General features: G+C 44.3%; 1 long non-coding RNA gene across 1 annotated transcript in view; it reads right to left on the bottom strand.

The window, feature by feature from the left end:
* The window catches only part of LOC311149819, a 398,282-nt gene that overhangs the window by 162,469 nt on the left and 229,727 nt on the right, over positions 1-6,086 (bottom strand). The gene's annotated exons all lie outside the window — the stretch shown is intronic.

The raw sequence follows: 6,086 nt of genomic DNA, 5'->3' as shown, positions 1-6,086 counted from the left end.
ATCTCTTTGTCGGGCAAATACTCAACATCAAAACTAAAAAGAACAGACAATGACTTCTGTTTCTCCACTCACGCCACCCTGTCTGCGTTGCACCAAACAACGAATATCACAAACACCGGGAATCTTCCCCTTCAGTTGATCAGTTTTCACATTTACCGCTACCCCAGTAATCACTCCTTTCAATGGCGCCCTTTTCTTGAGAGCAAAACAATTCACATTTCTTGCCCCCATTCATTTAACATGGAGTGCCTGCTCCCTCTGACCAGCAGAAACACAAACAATTATCACTAAACCACTTCTGGTTACACTCACCTATTCCACAGCACCCAACTCTGTTTTCACCGACCCTGAAACCACAAATGGATCAGCCAAAAGGCAAGGGTCCACTTTTTTCCAAAAACTTCACTCCTATTGTCACAGACTCCTCTTTATCCTGACCCTCAGTGCAAACCTCAGGCTCCGAGAACTTCACCACACCTACCACCTCCGATACCTTGCCCTCATTCACGTCCATTTCTCCTCCTGTCTTCAACTCACTCTGCTTACACTTTCTACCATTCTTCTTTAACATACCATCTCCCTTTTTCCCTCAATTTTTAACTGACTCAATCTCATCCTCTTCCTCCCTCTCTCTCTCTTAGACCTCCTCTGCCTCTCTTTTTCCCTCCATTCCTCCTCCGTATTCCAATTATAACTCTCCTTATGATAGTACTGCACTTCTCCTGACATACATTTAGTTCTTGCCTTGTCTAGGGACGCCATTTCTCCTCCGACTCAACTCGGGCCGAATGCCAATCCGCCTTCGTTTGTCAACATTACTGGCTGTCTGTCGCCCATCATGTCTCAATCTGATCTACGGAGAAGATTCAAACTACTTTGTTTATTTGAAGCCTTTACAACTACACTTTGAATTTCATCGCAGTGTTGCCAACTCCTCAGTAAGGAAAGTAGCTATTGGCTGTCCTAAAAGTCGCTAGAAGTCGCTAAATGAAGTCATCACCTAATTTGCATAATTGGCCATGTGTATGTAATTGTGATGGACACTGTAGGAGAGAGGAACAACGTAACACCCTAAATATGTTTAGAACTACAAATGAACTTTCTTCTGTCGATTCTTGTTTTTTTTTATGTCACAATTCCAACCCTCCTCCTTTATCCGGGCTTGTGACCGGCAAAAGTGACCCAAAAGAGACACTCTGGCGCATGCGCAATTCATTTGCAGTCTGGACGCAGAGGGGTGAACATCTCCTGCTCTGACTGCAGCTGGGAGGGACTGCTCGGGGTGGGGCCCACGGCAGCACCCGCTGCTCGTTGAGAAGAGTAAGAACGATACGTGCTTTCACGTCAGAGTCTCCAGAAGTCTCCAATAACACCAGAAAAAGTTGCTAGATTTGTCGCTAGTCACTTTTTTGAAAATGTGTCGCTAGAGGGGTATGAATACTCGCTAAATATAGTGACAAAGTCGCTAAGTTGGCAACACTGTTTCAGCGGGTCAGTGGTGCATCCTCAGTAAACTCTCCTTGACTCGAAAGTGTTCTGCATCACAACTGTCTCTCCCTCTAGCTCCTCCTCCTGTCGTCTCCCCATTCGTTCTCTCCACCCTCGTGGCTCAAACCCGTGTGTCTCTTCTTTGATGGGGTTTAACGGCGGTTGGCATCCAATGTTAATGGTACATTACCGCCACCAGCTGGACGGGGTATTGAATAATAAAAAAAACATTGCAGGAAATGGGGAAAACGACATCATACAAAATAAAACACGTCAACTAAGAAAACCCATCCCACTTCTTCAATCACAGTCCACTCCAAAACACATCCCTACACAGGCTCATGGGCCTGTGATGGCGGTACATTCACCGACAGGAATTCTTGCACGGCCTCGGCTGTGAAATCACGAAGAACCTGTGGGGATCTATTTTCTTACAACTAGATGTGATGCCTAGCTTAGAAAGAATACATTAATGATTAAACATAATAGGTTTGTGCTGTACTGATATAGATTGTTTAACATAACAAGCTGTGATTAATGTGAGGAACCGTTAGGGGGTAGGCTGAGACAGACTTGTGATTCACACAGACACACACACTGCCTCTTTGTTAAACCGCTCAAGGACAAACTATGTCTGAGGTTGCTGACTCGAGACAAGTTGTGAAGATAACAACTAATGCCTGGCAACAGTGAAGCGCCAAGGGGCTGGGACCAGCCTGTGCGCCATCGATAGACTGGGTAAGTTTAAACCACGCCCAGCCTCTATCCTGACAGGCCCAGCCGGGAGCGGGAACTATCTCTGTCAGAGTATTTAAAGAAGAACTTATAACAAAAGCTCAGTTCTCTGACTGCCCTGCGTGGTCTTTCAGTGGGCCCGTATATACGAACATCATATTTACCATTCAAGTGTTTGCATTAATTAAAATACTAGTCTATTTTAGAAGACGTGTATTGACCTCTTTTTGTTCCTATACCAGATTTGAATTGACGCAAATTAACAAATAAAAAAACTTTCAGCGGCATTCATAATGATTCCAATTTTCTTGGACTTCTTCTCCACTTGTGCTGTACAGTTTATGACCATTGCAATAAATAATACAAAGTCCACCTTTTAAACATGTAGCATTTCACTATCCCTCGGTTGATGAGAACCCTTCACTGGTCATGGTGGCTCTACTACCATTTTTTCTTCCCCGCCACTCGTTTCTTCCAATCTTCTCACCACCTCCAGATAAGAGACACGCTGGACACTCCTTACCCTTGCCAACTCATTCTCCTTCACCCTAACAGGGCACTCCAGGAATTCAGGCGCATGTTCACCTCCACAGATGCAGCATTTCACTTCATCTGGCATCGATACTCTTCTCTTCTGCACACACTTGACACATGACCAAATCTTTTACATTTATGACACTGAAGGGGCTTGTGCACAAAAGCTCTTACAGGGTATCTGATGAATCCTAACTTTATATGAGAAGGGAGAGACTCTTCATCAAAGAACAGTAGCATGGATGAAGTGAATTTATTTTCTCCATCCACCATACAGGTCAGTCGACATGCACCAACCACTCCATCGATGTCTTCAGAAATATCCTCTACCTTTATTTCTTGCGCCACTCCAGAAATAACCCACTTGATAGGCTACGAAAATCCATACAGTAAACATTCCACACCGATAACTTTTTGAGTCTTAAAACACGCTTCTTCTGCTCGGCAGACACACAAAAAATCTAAATTAGACCACTTCTTGTGACTCTCACCGGCGTTCATTCGGTTATGCATAGCAAGTTTGTATGAAGGTCTGCTTATTAAATGGGTAAATAGTTTAATCCATTCTCCGTTTCATGAATTTATTCACAGGTAAATAGTAATTTAAGCTTTTTAAAATGATTAATACAAATCGTGTCTAAAATCTATACAACCGGCTATGCTAGCTGAGGCTCATAGCCTGTACTAGCGCTTGAAAACCCTTCTGATGTTGCTTTCAAGACAACTGGGGACTCTGAAAAAATCAAATCATGACGTCACTGTAATGAGTGGGATAGAAGGAGTCAGGTGCAGGAGGGCAATCACGAATGCAGAGTTTATTCCGTTGTACACACATAGCGCTGGATAGCGACAAACGAAACAGGCACAGGGGAAATATCTACCCTGGCAATACAAGGTAACGGTAGCTCCAACAATAACAGGCACAGGGGAAATATCTACCCCGGCAATAACAAGGTACGAGTAGCTCCACCGAGCTACACTACTCTCACAAAGAAACAATCACCCACAAGGACAAGGGGGGCAGAGGGAACGCTTATACACAGACTAATGAGGGGATAAGAAGCAGGTGTGTGTGATTGACAAGACAAGACAAATGGAATGATGAATAATGGAGCGGCAGTGGCTAGTAAGCCGGTGACGACGAACGCCGAAGCCTGCCCGAACAAGGAGGGGAGGCAGCCTCGGCGGAAGTCGTGACAGTCACTCATCTTCAGGTCGGAAAGTCAGAGCACTAGAAAGATTCCTGAGTTTCCGACATGGGATTCTGAGTTGGATGACCATTCAAAACTATTTTTCTCAGTCTGAGCTAGTTTTCCAGAGTTCCCACGCACTGAAGTGAGAGTTCCTAGTTCCCAGTTGTTTTGAATGCACATTATCCTCGGACAGGGGTACTCAACTCTTACCCTACGAGGTCCGGAGCCTGCTGGTTTTCTGTTCTACCTGATAATTAATTGCACACACCTGGTGTCCCAGGTCTAAATCAATCCCTGATTAGAGGGGAACAATGAAAAAATGCAGTGGAACTGGCTTCGAGGTCCAGAGTTGAGTTTGAGGGTCCTAGGGTTTTCAACAGTTAGCAGATGGTTGGCTGTGTGTGAACTACAATTTTGACGCTGGGTTTGAACGGTTAGAAACTTCAATAATCATCGCTTGCAAAATAGTTTTAGAAACACATGCTGATATGTCCCATCTTTCATATCAGCGAGATTTTTTTTTTAAAAATAAATAAGATATCACTTACTGTAGCAGTTTTGCACAGATCCATATGCTTTGTGTGCCTCCAGTTGACGAGCTACACTTCAAATCAAAATCCAATTTTACATCAGTAGATGTCACAAAGTGCTTATATAGAAACCCAGTCTAAAACCCCAAACAGCAAGCAATGCAGATGTAGAAGCACGGTGGCTAGGAAAAACTCCCTAGAAAGGTCGGAACCTAGGAAAATACCTAGAGAGGAACCAGGCTCTGAGGGGTGGCCAGTCCTCTTCTGGCTGTGCCAGGTGGAGATTATAAGAGTAAATGGCCATTAAGGCCAGATTGTTCTTCAAGATGTTCAAATGTTCATAGTGTCTGCTAAATGACTAAAATGTCAAATGTAATGTAAAAGTAATGACCAGCGTGGTCAAATAATAATCACAGTGGTTGTAGAGGATGCAACTGGTCAGTACCTCAGGAGTAAATGTCAGTTGGCTTTTCATAGCCGAGCATTCAGAGGTCGAGACAGCAGGTCCGGGACAAGGTAATGCGTCCAGTGAACAGGTCAGGGTTCCATAGCCGCAGGCAGAACATTCGAAACTGGAGCAGCAGCACGACCAGGTGGACTGGGGACAGCCAGGAGTCATCATGCCAGATAGTCCTGAGGCATGGTCCTATGGCTCAGGTCCTCTGGGAGGGGAGGGAGAGAGAGAGAGAAAATTAGAGAGAGTATACTTAAATTCACACAGGACACCAGATAAGACAGGAGAATTACACCAGATATAACAGACTGAACCTAACCCCCAGCACATAGACTATTGCACCATACAGTGGGGGAAAAAAGTATTTAGTCAGCCACCAATTGTGCAAGTTCCCCCACTTAAAAAGATGAGAGAGGCCTGTAATTTTCATCATAGGTACACGTCAACTATGACAGACAAAATGAGAAAAAAAATCCAGAAAATCACATTGTAGGATTTTTAATGAATTTATTTGCAAATTATGGTGGAAAATAAGTATTTGGTCACCTATAAACAAGCAAGATTTCTGGCTCTCTCACAGACCTGTAACTTCTTCTTTAAGAGGCTCCTCTGTCCTCCACTCGTTACCTGTATTAATGGCACCTGTTTGAACTTGTTATCAGTATAAAAGACACCTGTCCACAACCTCAAACAGTCACACTCCAAACTCCACTATGGCCAAGACCAAAGAGCTGTCAAAGGACACCAGAAACAAAATTGTAGACCTGCACCAGGCTGGGAAGACTGAATCTGCAATAGGTAAGCAGCTTGGTTTGAAGAAATCAACTGTGGGAGCAATTATTAGGAAATGGAAGACATACAAGACCACTGATAATCTCCCTCGATCTGGGGCTCCACGCAAGATCTCACCCCGTGGGGTCAAAATGATCACAAGAACGGTGAGCAAAAATCCCAGAACCACACGGGGGGACCTAGTGAATGACCTGCAGAGAGCTGGGACCAAAGTAACAAAGCCTACCATCAGTAACACACTACGCCGCCAGGGACTCAAATCCTGCAGTGCCAGACGTGTCCCCCTGCTTAAGCCAGTACATGTCCAGGCCCGTCTGAAGTTTGCTAGAGTAAAAAAAGTTTTTTGGTAAAAACTCAACT

Source organism: Coregonus lavaretus (assembly GCF_964263955.1).
Source record: "Coregonus lavaretus genome assembly, chromosome: 22".
In the NCBI taxonomy this organism is placed as follows: Eukaryota; Metazoa; Chordata; class Actinopteri; order Salmoniformes; family Salmonidae; genus Coregonus; species Coregonus lavaretus.
Note: the sequence above shows the minus strand (reverse complement) of the source record. Positions and strands in the feature narration are given on the sequence as shown.